This window comes from Mustela nivalis (genome assembly GCF_964662115.1).
Source record: "Mustela nivalis genome assembly, chromosome: 17".
Lineage (NCBI taxonomy): Eukaryota > Metazoa > Chordata > Mammalia > Carnivora > Mustelidae > Mustela > Mustela nivalis.
The window spans coordinates 43,406,036-43,423,734 of NC_139036.1; the positions used below are offsets into that span (position 1 = coordinate 43,406,036).

At 56.3% G+C, this 17,699-nt stretch overlaps 1 long non-coding RNA gene across 6 annotated transcripts; it reads left to right on the plus strand.

The window, feature by feature from the left end:
• Positions 1-7,212: 7,212 nt before the first annotated feature.
• LOC309851277 lies at positions 7,213-17,699 on the plus strand. Of its 6 annotated transcripts, XR_014304693.1 has the most exons (5): positions 7,215-8,810; positions 9,508-9,677; positions 9,757-10,823; positions 11,071-11,280; positions 16,891-17,699. It is a non-coding gene; the product is annotated as an uncharacterized lncRNA (long non-coding RNA). The 6 variants fall into 6 exon arrangements; XR_014304690.1 differs by having other exon boundaries at positions 7,213-8,810; positions 9,757-11,280; XR_014304691.1 differs by having other exon boundaries at positions 7,213-8,526; positions 9,757-11,280.

Consider the following 17,699-nt stretch of genomic DNA (forward strand, 5'->3'; position numbering starts at 1 on the left):
AGGCCGCCCTTCTGAAAAGCAGCTCCTGGAACACTGCTGGGCATTTGGGGAGACGGCTGTTTCCCTGGGGACCACGGATACTGGGCAGGGCAGGCTCCCAGCAGCGGCAGGCCATCCTGAGATAAACGTGGGGTATCAGGATGGAGGAGACACTGGGCAGCCGACAGACCCAATGACCCCACCCGCCTTTGTTGGCTACCGCAGACCCGGCACGGTGGGCGTGGGAATGGGGGAAGCCCATAAGGGTGGCCGTGGAGGTCCCATACCGGCCAGCATCCTTCGGGGGCCCTCGGTCCTGAGCTCAGTGGAGGTACTGGAGCCGGGCCATTTCTACCGAGGGGATGTGGGGCTCTTCTAGTCGGCCGGCTTTGTTTCCAGAAACCTGTCCTTAAGGGCTCTGCCTTTGTCAGTAGCTATGGGGCTTGAGGCTCTCCCAGCCCACACCTGCCTCCTCCCTCTGTCTTTCAAAGCATTAGCCACCCCCGCATCCCTCCCCCGCAAAGAACCTCCTGTGCTCCTCACTCTGTCCAGCCACGTCTTCCCAGAGGACCCAACTGCCACCTAGGACTCACACCCCAGTGGGCAACTTTACCAAACATTGGACTATGTAATGCTCGTGTCTGTCCAATGGAAAGAAGGAAGGAAGAGAAAAGGAGAGAAACAGAAGGAAAGGAAGGGAGGGCGGGAAGAAGGGAGGAAGAAAAGGACGAACAAAACTGGGAACAAATATTTGCCAGTCCACCAGAGGCGGGGTTCATCTCCGAATTACACAGGAGATCCCGGAATGGGATCAGAAAGAAAAAGGAAAGAGGAAAACCGACTGGATAAAACATGAGTAAAGGTCATGCAGTTCAGGGGAAGGATCATCAGTGTGGCTTTTCACATACACATACACATGAGCGAAGACGGACAAAGAGAGAAATGTGTAGGACAACAGTCCCGAGATAGAATTGATCACCTGTGAGTTCGGCAAAAATCCAAGAGTCTGCTGAGCTACTAGGTACGCCAGGCTCCAAAAACATGTTGCTGGAGACCGCTCAGTCCCCGCCGCAGATCTTTGGCTCCGGTGAGGATAGCAGGGACCACCACGAGGGTGCGACACCTTGGCGGAGGCACATGGCTCTTGGTGAGGGTGACACCCCGTTCTGTGGGTGTGGACCTGTATGGGCTCTGGGGCACGGCCCACGGCTCTGGGTTCTCCGGATGCCCTGGAGTCCGTGAACGCGCAAGAGGCCAACGCGTGCACTAGAAGGGGAAGAAAGCGTCTTTCCCAGGAGAGGCAGTGCAAGCGCCTTCAGGTCAAAATACATGGGAACCCATCCGGTGAGTCCTGAAGACCCCGGAACCAAGCAGAGGGGTCTTGTGTGGGTGAGGCGGCAAGAGCCCTCACCAGAAGCCTGCACCAGGGGCTGGGTAAGCGGGGTTGATGGCTGACCTGGTTTGAGCCTCATCCCTTCACTCGTCCCTTCTAGGGATGCTTAGGAGCTGGGCATGGCTCTAGCTCCAGAAAGGCATAAAACGCAGTCCAGGTTGGATTTCCAGGGCCTGGAGAGTGCTGGGGTGGAGGGCCAGGGGCAGGTGTGGGATAGGAGGCCATCCGGGGACCAAGTGCCTGGGGGACCTATCTTCTTCGTGCTGGTTAAAACCAGGAGAAAGTTAAAACCAGGCTGGGGGCAGAGAGGGGCCCCTCTCTGGTGGGCGCGGGAAAACAGGAAGCACGAAACAGGCCCCACATTAGGTGTTATTAGGACCAGGCATTCAGAGAGGAGATGCGGGTTGGGAAAAGTGACTGGCCCAATTACTGTCTCTCCCGGAGGGTTGGCTACTCCTGCTGGGCATTTCCACAGAGGGCGTCCGAGGCTCACCAGAGCACTTCCTGAGGACGAGTGCAAGAGAGATCGTCCTCTCCGCCAAGGGAGAGGGGGGCAACCCCAGGCCGGGTGAGAGTCACAGAACCCAGAGCTAGGGCCGCGCTGGGCCGTGAGCACAGATATCGCCATCGTGTTACCCGCGTCCCCTCTGCCCACGCAGATGCGTCGGAACCTGCCGCCCTCGTTGCCCTCCCAGGTGCAGGTCGGGTTCTCAGGGTTCCCTCCCACAGACTCCTGCAGCGGGCGGGGCCTGCGCTCCAGACGCGGCCCGTTTCTGGGGACAGGCGGAGGGCAGCGGGTCACCGGACCCGTTTCTTAACCTCTCGGGTCTCGGGGATCCCAGCTGGGAAGTGAGGGTGAGAAGAACTTCAGCTCGCTCCGGGGTACCCAGGGCCCAGCGCGGAGAGCGAAGCGTGCAGGGCAGGTGCGTCCAGCGCGCGCGAGGGTGGTGCCATCAGGGTTCTTTCCCCGCAGGGCTACGGCCCCTGAGGAGTCCATGAGGTTGCGGTGCTGGTCTCACGGTCCTTCCGGCTAAGTGCAGGCTTTGCGGGGCACCCACCGAGCACAAAACCAGACGGGGGCCGGGGAGCGGTAGGCGGGGTAGGTGTCTCGGTCACGGAAGGCTGGAGAGGAGGTGCTTAGGGCGGAGTCCGGCTCCCGGGCACAGGCACCGGCACAGGTTCCCCGCCCTTTCGCTTGGGTCGGGGGTGGGGCGGGGCCTGCAAACAGCAGGTCAGCGTCTAGGGAAGAGGGCGAGGGAGCGGCAGGGGATGTGAAAACTCACCAGGGATGCGGGGGATCACTGCAACCGAAACCGCGTGTGGAGCGTCCCGCCCGGGGAGAGTGAGCCAGGAGTGCCGACAGAGGGTGACTCGGCTCCCGGGGAGTGCAGTACGGATGGCGGCGCCACGGTGGCGGCGAGGACAGGGCGGCCGGCATCACTTCTGGACCTCTTGGCTAAGTGTGGTATCTGTTCTTATCAGTTTATTTTTTTAATTATTATTATTTTTTTTTTTTTTTAGTGATAGAGAGCACAAGTAGGCAGAGAGGCAGGCAGAGAGGGATGGGGGAAGCAGGCTCCGTCCCGGAGCAGAGAGCCCGATGCGGGACTCCATCCCAGGATCCTGGGATCAGGACCTGAGCCGAAGGCAGCGGCTTAACCCACTGAGCCACCCAGGCACCCCTCTTTTTGAGTTTTTTGAGTTTGTTCATCTCAGTGACGTTTCATTTCCCACCTAGGGTCCTGGCGCGGGGGTGTTTTCTGTAGCACAGATTTGGGGCAGCGACGTGTAGCTACTGTGGCCCGAGTGTGCAGAGCCTGACCTTCCTGCCCTGTGGTACCGCCCTTGGTTGATCTGTGTGCTGGTGGCCATCAGGATCGGTTTCTCCACGTGTTTGCTGCCTCTTCTCCAAGTGCTTTCCCTGCTTTCTCCTGGTCCCCTTCTGGACTCGGACCCGCTTCCGTTGCACCACGAGGTCCTCCTGGGCCCCTTCTGCCCTTGAGGTGGGCTCGGGCCAAGGGTTCGGAGGAGCAGTTTTTGGTAGACCTAGGTAACGTCCTTGCACGTGTGACCTGACCTCCAATCTAGAGGACTCCAATCTGGCTCCTTCAGGAAGCTCTCCACTGGCTCTGCGCGCCCCCTTAACCTTCCGGAACAAAGAACAGGCCACTGAGGTTGTGGGTACAAAGGGCTTCCCCGGGAGGGAAGGAAAATTTGTTCTTCCAGATCTGTGGCCGCTGTTTATCCATTCTGGCGGTCCCCCAGAATCTCTGGGGTTTCTCGTTTCAATCAGACGCATGCCCCAGGACCGCTATAGGGCAATGGAATTCCAGTCTCTGGGGCCGGGGCGGAGGCTGGTGGACCTCCAAGGCCATGGGCTGGAAGCACTCCTGGGAGCATCTGGGAAGATGCCCCTGAGTCAGCTTCTGAACCAGGCATTCCCTGTGACCATGACAGTGTTGGACGGGCTCCAGGCACAGGTCCCTACCCCACAGTCCCGGGACTGGCTTTGTGTTCGGCACACCCTAGGCACTCAGGAAACTCATTACCGATGAGGAAATGAGGGATTCCCCGGTCTTGATGCAGGAGACCACCCAGTCCGGTCGGGAGGCCTTTGGACCCATACCCCAGAATCTGTTGAGAGCCTTTGAGATGGAGCCACCTTGCCCTGCTTCCTTCCCCAAACTCGTTGTCCAAATTTGTTTTAGAGGTGCAGACTGAGGCCCCCCCACCAACCACGAGGCTATGAAAAAGATCTATAGCTTACATAATGAGGCTTTCCAGGGAGAGCAAGGTGGCTCCTAGGCCAATTCTAAAAGGGCTTGAGGGCAAGGGGAGGAGACTGGGTTGGTGTGTTTAGGGTGGTGAGTGGAGGGCCTGGGGTAAGGGCACCTGACAGATCCCAGGGGACCTTCTATGATCCTGCCTTCCATTGGATCAGAGTCTGATGTAATAAGGAGGGTTCCAGCCAGACTGGGGTGGGGGTGGGGGCTTCCTGTTGAAAGGTGAACCTGCTGGCCGAGTTGAGGATATGAATGAGTCTGTGAAGGAAGGGACACGGGGGGGGGGGGGTGAGGGGGCAATTATGGTAGTATTGCCCATCAGAAGCAAGCGTCCCCTGGGACACTCCGAGGCCCAGATACTAACTTCCAGGTGGCGGGGCAGGTGAGCCGGATCCAACCATCCCCCCCTTCCCTAATTACCCTCCGCCCCAGCCACTGTTGCCTCAGACTGCAGTGTCCCGCTTGCCCCCTCCTGTCGACGTGCCCTGAAATTGTGTCTTTAAGCCCCCCTGAGGTGTCAGGCAGCCCTTCCTGCTTCAGCTGGCTTTGTGTTCCACCCAGCCTTCTGATTTATTGACTAGATATCATGTGCTCCCGTTAGGGACACTGAGCCCCATGGGAGAGGCCTTGGGCCTCAAGGGGGTCATGGCCAGGTGGGAGCCACAGCTGTGTGTTCACCTCTCACGGTCCCCTGTGCATGGAAACCTGGGGTTCTGGCCATTTGGGCAAATGTCTTATCCGGGTCCTGAGCCAGATGATCCCTGCTTGGGGTCAGGGAGGAGAAAGGAAGGGCATCTGGCTTCTCTCTACTCCCAGGACCAAGCAATGCCCTGGTGGGTGGTGTCCCAAGTGGTAAAGGTCTGTTGGTTGAGCCAGAGCCCGTGGTGACGGCAGGAGGCCTAGAGTCCCATGCACTGGGACCCGGACCCCAGCTCCGTGGCTGGCAGTTTATGTCCTGCTGGGCAGACCTGTTTCCCCAGGTGAGAAAAGACAAGAGGTTTATCCCCAGGAGCCCTGCTCTGTCCGAGGGTCCGTCCACACTATAGTGCCTGCCGCTCCACGAAGGGGCATCCATTCTCTTGAGAAGGAGTCTCCATAGGAGTGACCCGGCAGCCCCCCCACCCCCCCCCCACCATGAATGCCTAGAGGGCAGGAATGAGATCACAGTCACTTCTCAGTGCTGGGCTCCCTGATAGGTGCCCAACCATCATCTGCATGGATGACATGGATCAATCCCATGGACTCAGAGCATTGAAGGTGGTCAGGTCCATGTGCTGCTGCTGTTGTTGTTGTTGTTCTTCTTCTTTTTTTAATTAAGCTCTTGGCCCAATGTAGGGCTTGAACTCATGACCCTGAGCTCGAGAGTCGCCTGCTCTACTGATGGCCAGCCAAGAACCTCTGCTCTGGTTTGTTTTTTTAGATTTTGTTTTTTAAGAGAGAGGGAGCCCATATGCACACGTGAGTAAGGAGAGAGGCAGAGGGAGAGGATCTCAAGCAGACCCACGCTGGTCCTCTCCATCTCAGGACCCTGAGATCAAGGCCTGAGTCAAAATCAAGAGTCCCACACTGAACCGACTGAGCCACCCAGATGCCCCCTGCTCTGCACTTTTTAAAGAAAAATCCAAGGGGTGGTGGTGGTGGCTGGCTGGCTTGGTCGGTAGAGCACCTGAGAGATTATTTGAACTGGGTTCGTGATCCCAGGGTCCAGGGAAGGAGCCCCGCATCGGCTTCTCTGCTCAGCGGAGACCCTGCTTCTCCCCCTCCCTCTGCTCTGCCTGCAGCTACCCCTGCTTGTGCTCGCTCGCTCTGTGTGTGAAATAAATGAATAAAATCTTTTAAAAATATTTCCCAAAAATGGGGCGCCTGGGTGGCTCAGTGGGTTAATGCCTCTGCCTTCCGCTCGGGTCATGATCCCAGGGTCTTGGGATCCAGCCCCACGTCGGGCTCTCTGCTTGGTGGGGAGCCTGCTTCCCTCTCTCTGTGCCTGCCTCTCTGCCTACTTGTGATCTCTCTGTCAAATAAATAAATAAATAAATAAATATCTTTTAAAATTTTTTTTATAAAAAAAAGATATTAAGGGGGCGCCTGGGTGGCCCAGTGGGTTAAGCCGCTGCCTTCGGCTCAGGTCATGATCTCAGGGTCCTGGGATCGAGTCCCGCATCGGGCTCTCTGCTCAGCAGGGAGCCTGCTTCCTCCTTTCTCTCTCTCTCTCTCTCTGCCTGCCTCTCTGCCTACTTGTAATCACTGTCTGTCAAATAAAATAAATAAAATCTTAAAAAAAAAAAAGATATTAAGAAGGAAAGAAAGAAAAGAAGAAGAAAAAAAAAAACGGGTACTTGGGTGGCTCAGTGGGTTGAGCCTGTGCCTTTGGCTCAGGTCATGATCTCGGGGTCCTGGAATCAAGCCCCAGGTTGGGCTCTCCGCTCTGTGGGGGGCCTGCTTCCCCCTTTCCCCTGCCTGCCTCTAAGTCTGCCTCTCTGCCTACTTGTGATCTCTCTGTCAAATAAATAAATAAAATTTGGAAAAAAAAAAAAAAAAAAAAGGAAAGAGAGGAAAAAACCAGGAATGTTACAAAAATATACGCGTGGTGCCGGTTTAGGATCCAAGGAGTCACCTCAAATTGTGAAGGAAAAATTCACTTGATTACACTGTTCTGCAGAGCAGACACCAAAGGGCTAAAGTTTTAGCTGTTGAGAAAGAAGAAGAAAAAGACCTGAGGGAGGATTGAGGAAATTATTTTTAAGGTCATGGTGAAGTCCTTTCTAACTTCCACTCAACATCCAAAAACTTTAAAAAACAAACAAACAAAAAACGGATGAGGGGGCGCCTGGGTGGCTCAGTGGGTTAAAGCTTCTGCCTTCGGCTCAGGTCATGATCCCAGGGGTTCTCGGATGGAGCCCAGCATCAGGCTCTCTGTTTGTCAAGGAGGCTGCTGCCTCCTCTCTCTGCCTGCCTCTCTGCCTACTTGTGATCTCTGTGTCAAATAAATAAATAAATTCTTTAAAATTAAAAAATTAAAAAGCGGATGAAGAACATGAACTGAAAAACGACTTTCTGTAAGCGTATTTATTTAGCAATCTCTACTCACAACGTGGGGCTCAAATCCAGGACCTGGAGATCAAAGCCGCCCCCCCCCCCCCCCGCCCACCGCATAACTTTCTGTGGCACCTTAAGCACCTTAATCATCAGCGAGGCCCAAAGACCGCTCTCGCACAGAAGGAAATATCCAAGGCTTAGAGGACAGACTGACGGCCGGCCCTGCTAAGATGTAAATGACAGATCCAAGCGCCACCAGTTCACCTAGTCAGAAAGGGGCCAAAGTGCCTGAACAGAGCGTTCGGAGAGCACAGCAACGTGGGGCTCACAGGCAGAAGACACTCGGCCCGACTGGAGAGGCGCACATCCAAACGGCGCCGAGGTACCCTTTTCACCACCCACAAGGAAAGGTCGTTCCCTCGCGCCCCCCGCCCCCGCCCGCCATCCGAACTCCGCGGCCACGCGGAGTTGCTGGCGAGCCTGGGGAGGGAGGTGGCGCCCGAGAAGGTCCCCCGGAATTCTAGGCACTCTGGCGGCGAGAGTGGCGGGGATCACGACGCCGTCGCCGCACGCACGGTGAGGGCACCGGGGCACGGGGTCGGCCTCCGCAGAGCGCAGTTGGCAGGTACTGGGGTCCGTGCGTGTCGCTCCGAGCAAAGTCGCCGCGCCGCAGTGACGCCGAGGCAGCGGGAATTGTTCCGTTCCACGGGTGTCATCCGGGACATCCCGTTGTGGGGTCGGAACCGGCCGGGCCCTGGCCGGAGGACACGGACGCGAGCGGAGCCGTGGCGAGCGGGGAGGGCGTGGGGGTGCGGGCTGAAGAGCCGTCGCCGTCGCCGTCGCGACGCGCCGAGCAGCGGCTGAGCGTGCGGGAGGCAAGACCTCAGGCACCGAACCGCGGGTGGAATGCGCGGTCCGTGCTGGGGGCGGGGCGGCGAAAAGGGACCCAAAGTAAGATGTGGCCTTCACGGGCTCCCGGGAGCCCCCAGAGCGGCGGCCGCGTCAGCCGTCCCTCCGCGGCCGCCGCCCCTCGCCCCGCGTCTCGGTGCGGGACGCGCGCTCGGCGGGTTGCGGCTCGGGGCTGGAGGCTCGCGGCGGCGGACGGGAGGGCGGAGCCGGGCCGCGGCGGCCGCGCCTCCTCGGGCCGCTGAAGGCGGGCCATGCAGATTCGGAGAGGCTGCTGGGCGAGGGAGAGTCGGGGCCGCCAGGGATACGGGATTTCTGGTTGGGAGGGAGGAGAAGGAAGCCTCTGCCCAAAAGCGTCTGGGGAGGTGGGTTGGGACCGTGGACGGCGCAGAGGCAGTCGGGCGAGGAGTGAGGGTCTGGGCTGTCACCGTGAGTTGAATATGGCAGATGGGAGGACGGTGGCGGGGCGCGGGCGGTGAAGAGGTATCGCTTCTCGGCCTTTTGGCTAAGATCAAGTGTAGTATCTGTTCTTATCAGTTTAATATCTGATACGTCCTCTATCCGAGGACAATATGTTAAATGGATTTTTGGAGCAGGGAGTTGGAATAGGAGCTTGCTCCGTCCACTCCACGCATCGACCTGGTATTGCAGTACTTCCAGGAACGGTGCACCCTCCCCGCGAACTTGGTGAAAAAAAAGAGTTGCTTAATGTGGTATGTTTTTTTGTATCTCATTTATCTGCTTTTTTGTTGTTGGTGGTGGTGCTTGTGTGGTTTTGTTTCTTGCTCTTTTTGTTTTCTTTTTTTTTTTTTTTTCCTAAGGCTACGGTATTGTAAAAAAGTGCCTTTTTTCCCCCTTTACTTGTTCTGGTTTTGTTTTTGTAGCTTTCTCCCTGGTCTGGTTTTCTCCAGCCTCATTTTAGGTCTTTTATTGCTTCTGTCTTTTATGCAGGGCCCTTTTTCTTTTTTTTCTGTTCTTTTTTTTTTTGCTTTCTTTGGAAGATATATCTTCCTACTTTCTCTCTTGGTCGCAGTTCTTTTTCTCTGACGCTTAGACCCTTGGCTTTGGGGTTTCCACATTATTGTCCCTTATAGCCCGCTGCCTTTTCTTGCTCCTGTCATCTGCCTGAGACATTCGTGTCCTTCCCGGTGATTTCAACAGCCACAGTGTCGTTTGCCTGGCTACCTGGCCTCTGTCAGAGTTCTCCGACTCTTGACCTGGTCAATGACCAATGAATGGCTACAGCCCTGTCCACATCCCCTATCACACTGGCCCATCACCTTCTTCCCTCCCCCGACCTTCCTCAGCCCTTCGGTACCACCTTTCCGTGTCCTTTCACCCCCACCCCACAACCAATTCCCCAATGTCCTCCCATCCCATCCCTCCTGACGGAGATTAAATTCCCTGCAGGTACCCTCTGTCCCCTTACCACATCCTTGGGGCCACCTGTGCCTCCGAACGTAGCTGGCAGAAAGCGTACCCACCGGGCTCATGTGGCTCGCCCCAGCTCTCCGTAGGCCAGGGAAAACTAGGCACCGTCAATGTTCGCTACCGGCCATCAAGATGCCCTTAAAGGAAAGGTAAGAATAAAGCATCGTGGGTAATGGTCGGAATGGTAACGTAGCACCCCTACATGTTCCGTTGTTTCGTCCTTTCCAGGTTCCCCACGTCTAAATACCTGCATCCTGGGACACGTTCCAATTGACCTGCCAGGGTGACTGCTCATTGGCTGTCCCACCCGGCCGGCCCGTGGGATACTGCGTCCGGACCTCCGACCCATCGCGAGCAGGTCTGGCTCACCACTCCTTCCGGTTCTCCTTGCGCTTGCCTTGTCAAAATGTTAACAGTCGAAGACATTTTTTGGTGACCCTTGCTGAACTGCAGATTCGGGAGTCAGAGAACATTCATCGGGGATAGCGTGATTTGCAGACCTGCGGTGGGAGCTGTCCCTCCGCCAATGGGTCCCACCGACACGGGTTCCTCTGGCCGTGTTCTCCACTGCATTCCACAAAGGCAACGTGGAGCCCGCGGGGATGGGGTCTCCCATTCTGGGGGGTCTGCCTTCAGGAAGGAGGACTGGGTACTTCTTTGTTACGGCAAAGAGAAAACGGGAGGACGGTGGGGTGCGGCGGCACGACCTGTTCCGAGACCGCGGCGTCCCTCTCCCCTCTGGGAGATTGCTTCCTTCCTCCATTTGCAGGTCCTTGTAGACGTTTTGGTCGTAGCCGCGGAGGGAGGAATAAGGGCAGGCAGGCAGGCAGAAATAACGCCTGGGCTGACGACCCAGCCGACGGTGTCCAGACGCACGGAAAGTAAGGTCGCTGAGACCCCCGCGGCGTGTCTCCGGTTTTGAGAGAAGGAAAAGCGGCCGCGGAAGCCGGCCCCGCCGCTCACAGCTAGGCCGGGGTGGTCTCCGGTGGGCCGTGGACAGTTTCCCGCGAGGGCGGCCGCCTTAGAAAGAGAACAGCCAGTGATTTTACTGGCCAGATGAGTCTGTTCGGGGATGGCGGAGGCCTCGCAGTCAGGGACGTGCAAGCTACGGGGAGCCACCAGCAAGTCTGAAGAGGCCAAGGGGAGGTCACGTTTTTTGGTTTGTTTGGTTTTTGTCCTTCCTTCCTTCCTTCCGGCCGTCGTCACTGGAAAGTCAGCTTCGATTTCGATTCACGGAGGATATTGGGGAGGCTTGCTTTGAACACAAGTTCCCGGGAGAAGAGCGAGACTTTGAGGTTGTGGCGGTTTCCCATTCAAAGGTGGGCGGTGGTTAGTACTTGCTGCTGGGGCAAGAGGGGCTCTAGCCTCCTTTTCCTTACCGGCAAGAGATGGCCTCCCTGCTCCAGAAGGTTCTCCCTTGTCAGAATAATGTTTATCTTCCTTCCTGCTGGTTAGGCAGGAGTGCTGTGGGCTTGAGAGCTCCCCTTCCCCAGGCCTTCCCGAGTCCAGCCTCAGCGAGATGTCCTTCCTTTGCGACATCAGCGTGGGGCCGGGCCGCTCTGGGACCGTGGGGAGTCAAGACGAGAGCGAGGCCCACCCTGTGGTGGGTCACGTGGGAACGGAGACAACAAAGAAGAACGTTGTCCGAACAACAGAATGGACCAAACACGTCCCCGTACCCTGTGTAACGGGAGTAACTGCTGCGGGACCGACGGGCAGCTTTGGCTTGGCTCTGGTTTTCCTTTCTCCTGGGTAAGATTTATTCAGGTTCTCAATCACTGAATTCCCCTGACTGCCCGAAAGCATCTGTGGGGCAGCGGGAGATCTTTTCCCTTCTCCCCTTAGAGGTTCTTGGGGTGGGGGTGGGGTGGCTGGGGCTTTGTGACCAAAGACAGATTCCCCAGAGAAGAGCAAACAGAAGTGGATTTGTGTGTATATCTCACATACACACGGGAGAAGCGGAGGGCTGAAGAACTCTGTGGGGTGGCTAGAACTTGGCCTTATATAGCCCCGTAACCCAAAACGAACAGGAAAAAAGAAAAAAAAGAAAAAGAAAAAGAAACAATAAATTTTCAGAGAAGTGACAAGACAGAGTAGAAGGGCTTAGAGTGTCTAGGGGGGCTCCCCGGCGCACTCTGACACCAGGGACCTAGGATCTATCCTGCGTGGGACGATGGTGCCCGGCAGTCGGGTTGGGTGGGGGTGCGGATCGTCTAGGTGATGGACCTTCTCGTGTCTTCGGTTCCCAAGGACTCTCCCTTGGGGTGCCTTTCAACCCACCGGAAACCATTGGGATTGCAAAACTTCGGGAAGGACTGAGCCCTTGTAACATGCATGAGTTCAGTGGGATCCATCGGTTCGATGTCCTCTGCGGGAAATGGGGCAGATGGACCTAGGGGGACCTTCACGGCTCTACACCAGGATCCCCGACCTAAGGGCCTTTAGGGGAAAGTGTTTGCCTGAAGGGGTCGGCTGGCAAAACTCCCCTCCTGCCCTACTGGATGATAATTATCTAGCCAGGCCTCCTCCGGATAAAGCCAGCGGGCCGGAGGAAACATAGCGGGCCCTCCCGCCCCCCGCCAAGGGGACTCCTGTCTCCCACTGTTCATCCTCCTGGTAGATGTGGGGACTAGACTTCTCCCTTGCTCATTTCCCGGGTTAACTGCTGTAACCGGAGCCAACGGCAGTTTGTCTCCCTCGGGACGGGGGCCGGAAGGAATGTTCCGGAGCAGCGGCCGAAACTTGCTTCGGGGAGACTCCCCGTCTTCGCTGTCCTGGCGGGGACTGCCTAGTCGCCCTCGTTGGTGGGAGAACACAGCATCTGCTCCTCTGTTGGGGCCCATGAGCTCTGGGAACCGGGAACCTTTTCTTCTGCCCTCTGGCGGCCCTCTGCCTCTCCTGTCTCCTCGCTCCTGCTGGAGACTCCTTGGGTGCGGCGGGCCTGACTGGCTTCTGCATCGCCCTCATCCTTGGCGCCTCAGGAACCAGGGCTGGCTCCTTCTCCCCTCGCTGTCAGGGAGCAAAGGAGCGCGCCCACCCCCACCTCCACCCCGACCCCCGACCCCGCCTGCTCCAGATGCTCCTGATCTCCCCTCCAGCCCGCCAGCCGGCCAGACAGCTGGCCAGCGTCTGGGGTAGAAGCTGCCTCTGGGGAGGATCCTGATGGAATCATGACCTGAGCTGAAATGAAGGCGGAGGCTTTAACCCACCGAGCCACCCAGGAGCCCCTGGAATTCAACACAGTTGAATTCTAACTAAATTCTAACACAAACTCAGCACCGTTGAGTTTGTGGGTTCCATGAAGATCTATGGGTCTTTTAAGTGACCAGCAGGAAACGTGAAACTCTTACTGTTTCGAGGTCCGCTGAAGGTCAGACCAGCTCCTGTGGTCTCCGTTGCAGTTTGTGAGCAAAGAGATGACGTGACGTGATGGTCCATCTCACGACGGTCCGTCCCCGGGCGTTCGCAGGCGGCTGTTGAGAGAGCTTTTTCCTCGGTCTTTGGGAACTCGAGACCTGGAAGTTCTGCTTGGATGATGACTGGGAATAAATTCACCGGACATCTAGGTCTCTTCCGAGTAGGACAGCGGGCGAAGTCGTCGACCACTGGATGGAGGCATGTGCAAAAGGATGCTTGTAGTTCTGTGGTTCTTGTTTGAAACATGGCTGGTTTTCTCATGAGGACTCTTCCAGGTTAAGGAAACTGTCTCTCAAGAGGTCTGTTGCTGCTGCCCCTCGGACCAATTTGTTACTTAAACTGTAACCCCTGGAGGATTTTACTAGTTGCCAAGCACATTTAGATATGGCCTTAAGAAAAACGTATACTGGCAACGGGTCTTTGGGGAGAAGGACGATATACGACCGAGAAGCTGGGCAGCTGGGGATGCCCGGCTCGCTCAGGGCGGAATGCCGCCCCTTCACAGAAGCCGGGCAGTCGGGATCGCCCTGGAACGCCGCCTGCTTCAGGGAAGCCAAGCACCTGGGAACGCCCGGTCAGCTCAGGGTGGATCGAAAACCGCCTGCTTCCCTTTTCCCAATATCGCTCCTTTCTCCTAGAAGTGCTCGTTGTTAGTTAGATGAGTCCTTTGAATGTGCTTGTTGAACTGTAAACTCGATCTCCTCCTTGCTTACCTGCAAGACGAGACTACCGTTTGACCTTCATCGGTCCTTCTGTTGGCTGTTGTTTCTATCTAATAAAAGTGAGACTGCGGAGTTGCTCGCGGCAGCAGGCCTTTTCGACTGTTGTCCCCTGCTCCCAATCTCTGGCAGCTGACTTGGTTGTGCCTAATTCTACTCCCGTCGCCGACTGGAAGCGGCAGTCTGGACTTACGGAGACGCGATAAAGGACTCGCGTGTGAACCGACGGAAGCGGTTCCCTTTTCTCTCCATCTGAGCCCTCTAAGTTTCAAAAGGCCTCGGTAAGTGTTCTTTCTTCGGTGGCAATCGTAGCCATTCGCGTGAGTTCGAGGGGACCTGTTCTCCTTGTAACAGGAGACCATGGGAGACATTGGTAGTTTCACCAAGGCTTTGACTGGGAGGTCATATCTGAGAAACCTGTACAGCCTCAGCTAGGGGCAGACGGCTCTACGGGACTAAGGCTGCCTTTACGGAGCCCAGAGCCGTAGAACCCCTCGGAAACTTTGGCCAAGTACCTCGCTTACGGAGTTCCCAGCTGCCTCGCGTGGTGAGGGAAGAACGTCAGGTCCTGGCAGGTGCGGGAACCTCGGGATGCCCCGGGGACCCCGTGAAGGGGAATCTGGCCAAATCGACAGGCACGACAGGCACGTCGGAGGGCAAGTCCTCGGCCTGGCTCCTGGCCTGGAGTGCCTACTAAAAGTTCAACCTAGGGACTCCTCATCAACGTTTCAGCCAAGCCGATTCGAAGAGATCTGGATGATCGATCGTTATTCTTGCTGAGCGTATGTGAACGATTAGGCCAAGTTTGTTAAAACCGGACTTGTTTTCAAGTGCTTGAGATACGTCCAGTGGCCCTCCCTGATGAAAAGGGCGGTTTGTTTCAGAGAGAGAAAAATTACGTTTCAGGAGCACACCTTTGTGGATGGTAAATTCTCGATCCGATTGTGTTTGAATGTTTGTTGTTCCCCTAAGCCAGACCCCTTGAGGAGAACGTCGGAGAAAGTCCGGCGATAGCTCGTGGGGACGGACGGAAAGCTCGTGCTTTCTGTGCTGTCGGGGATAGTCACGGGATCCCGTGGGCCCGTGATGACGTAACCAGCTGGAGAATGAGATCGAGTCCCCAACAACGGCATAACTCAGCGAGCAGCTCGACCCCATTCTATGTGGCTGGGATGACAGAATCGTTCCCTAAAAGCCGGAGCGTACCCGACTCTGTAGGGGTGACGGTGGGCTTGTGGAGATAATGGCTGGGTTGGATGGTGCCCTTGGGGATACCCTCGTCCCTTGGCAAGTCTTCTCCCGCCTGCCAGTGATTCCTTATAATTAGGGCACCGTTAGGGCCGGACCTCAGACATAAAGGGCTCCTCGACGGTTTCACCCCTCCTAGTCCTGTTTGTTCCTAGAAGCCCCGCCTGCTGAGGTCCAGTTGCTCGCAAGCCAAGGCGTCAGCCAAGCGCACAACAGCCCTCCCGGTAGAACGGAGCCTCGAAGCTCCCCACGGGACAGTCCCTGACTGTGAGGACTTCACATCAGGTCCCGAGTGTCTCAGAGACCAAAGGCCACCAGTGGACGCTGGGAGGCAGACTTACGACGTACCGGCTTACGCGTATAGATGTGCCTGAGCTGATTCTTGAAGCCCGTCAGACTTTCGGCCCAGCTTCCCTTAGGCCCGGACCCGATCACCGTGCTTCTAGAGAGCGCAGCTGTTCCGAGGTCTCCGGCCGACCAGGTTTAAAAGATGCCCCTGTCGAAGGCAGCGATGACGGTTGGCTTACCGATGGCAACCGTTTCCTGTCTACACGGGAAGCAGTTCCATGAGAAGCTGGGTGCGTGTGCCACAGTGCTCACTGGTGCTTGGCAATTGCCCAGCCTTGCAAGTTCGTACTTACACTGACTCTGAATATGCTTCCCTGGTCCTACGTGCCCTGGGAGCAATTTGGAAGAAAAGGGGATTGTTATCAAGCCCTAAGTCCCCAATCAAAAAGCCCTGGCCCGAGATGATCAAGCTTCTTGACCGCCTGGGCCGCCCAGGTGCCTCCTTGAAATTATTACTCTTCTCAAGGCTGTACACCTGCCCAAGGAAGGAGCTGAAATTCGCCCCAAAGGGCTTCAAGGGATAGGACCTTAGAATCTGAGGGAAAACAGCCCACAGGACCGTGGGGGCGAAGCGGGCAGCACAGAACAGACAGAGGCAGAGTCTTTTATCCATCTTCACTCCAGCGGAGTCCCTGCATGCAGCCCGTTCGGACCGAGGAATGCGCAGGCCTGGCTTGTTAATAATGAAGGAAGACGCCTTTCTTCCCCAGAATAACCCATGGGAGGTAATACAGGATTCACACCAGGCTACTGATTTGGGTAGAAGAGGCCACGGAGGTGACAAAAACTCTAAGAAAAACTGTCCGTAGATCTGGACTCCCTCGGTGTCTACCGAGGGACCACGGACTTCCTTTTAGGACGCCGATTCAAAAGTTGGTCCTCCGAAATGGAGCAGGCCTTGATACTTTGGCTGCCGTTTAAAGGAGCCCGGCATCAGACGACCGTCTCCTCACAGGACCCGATGGCTAGACTAGAGTCTAGCTCGTGTCCAAGGCTTCCCCCAGGCTGGACAGGCCACGGTGCCGTGGGTTTTGGCCAGCATGCAAACCACCGTCATCCCAGGCAACCTTCCCAACTAGAAACAGTGCTGGACACGGTCTGCGTCTCATCGGTATGACCGCGGAACACCCGTTCTCGTTCCCTCTTTGGCACCGGACGATGTCGTTTGGCACACGGAAGCTCTTAAGAAGTACACGGTGAAGGCCCTAAATGATTACCCCACCGGGCATTTCTCTGTTAAAAAACTAACGCAGCACAAATGCTTAAAACAGGTTTACAAGCTTTGCGCAGTGGCAGTATCGTATCCAATGAGGTTTGTCCGAGGCGCGATTATTGCTAATTGAAAGCAGGTGTACAAAGTAGCATGCCAGTTAGGTGTTTGAACTAACGTGTGCTGAGCAGAACGACAAAACGCCGTGTGGACGTTCCGGGTTATCGCAGGATGTGTGTGGGTGCCTGACGTGAGTACTCCCATTGGCGCTTTCAACAATCCCTCTCTTTCCTCTAGTGATTGGTTAAATTCCTGGACTGGCAAAGGATTTTTGTCAGCTACGAGAGGACTCTTGTTCGAGCTGCTTTTTCTTTCGGTTACACTAATCTGGTTTGGCTGTTTTCTCCCATCTCTCTCCAGCTGGCGACGAGGCCCCTTCACTGCGGGAACTTCAAGCCGGCGGAGGAGCCTTCCCACTTCGGGAGATCTCCACACGCAGTCTCCCTTGGATTCAGCTGCCTCTGCCTTTTGTAACTCCCGTTCCCTGTACGAGCCGGATTGACCACCGCTGAGCCAGAGGTAGGGACGTCTCTATGCCCCCGTCCAGCAGGAAGAAGTCCCAGAAGATGAGACCTTCCGCCCTCAGAACCGTAAAGATTTATGGGTCTAAACTGTTCACGGGGGTGGGGAGTGATGTGGGAAACAAAGGCAGGAGAAGAATCATTAAAGTTCCCTACTACCTGTAGCCCGTTGGCAAGTCCCTGAAAAAGGCAGAGTGACATTCCCCTAGGGACTCACTGGCCTCGATGTTAATCGATGTTAATCTGCCCTTTTGGTAAGGGCAGAAGGCAACCCTCGCCTGAAACCCTCCCCACACCCACCAGGATCCTGTAAGTCTACTTTAACCCATAAAGGGCCCTTTATTTCTAAACCCCCGCAAGGTTCGTGTTGGCAGTCATCCCCCAAGCATATGGCCCACCGATGTACATCGGAAGGGTCTCACCCCGAGGGTTTTGCTAGACGGTAATAGGTAATGACAACAACAGCTCAGCCCCCTGGAGGCCCTGGAAACCTGGCTTCCAAAATTCCTCGGAGACTTAACGCTCTCCGTGACCCCCTCCCAACTTGGAAGTATGTTAATGGGGACACCTCCCCGGGACCCCGCTGGGGCTCTTTCTGCCCAGGGGCCCTGTCCCCGTGCTTTAATAAAACCACCCTTTGGCACGGAA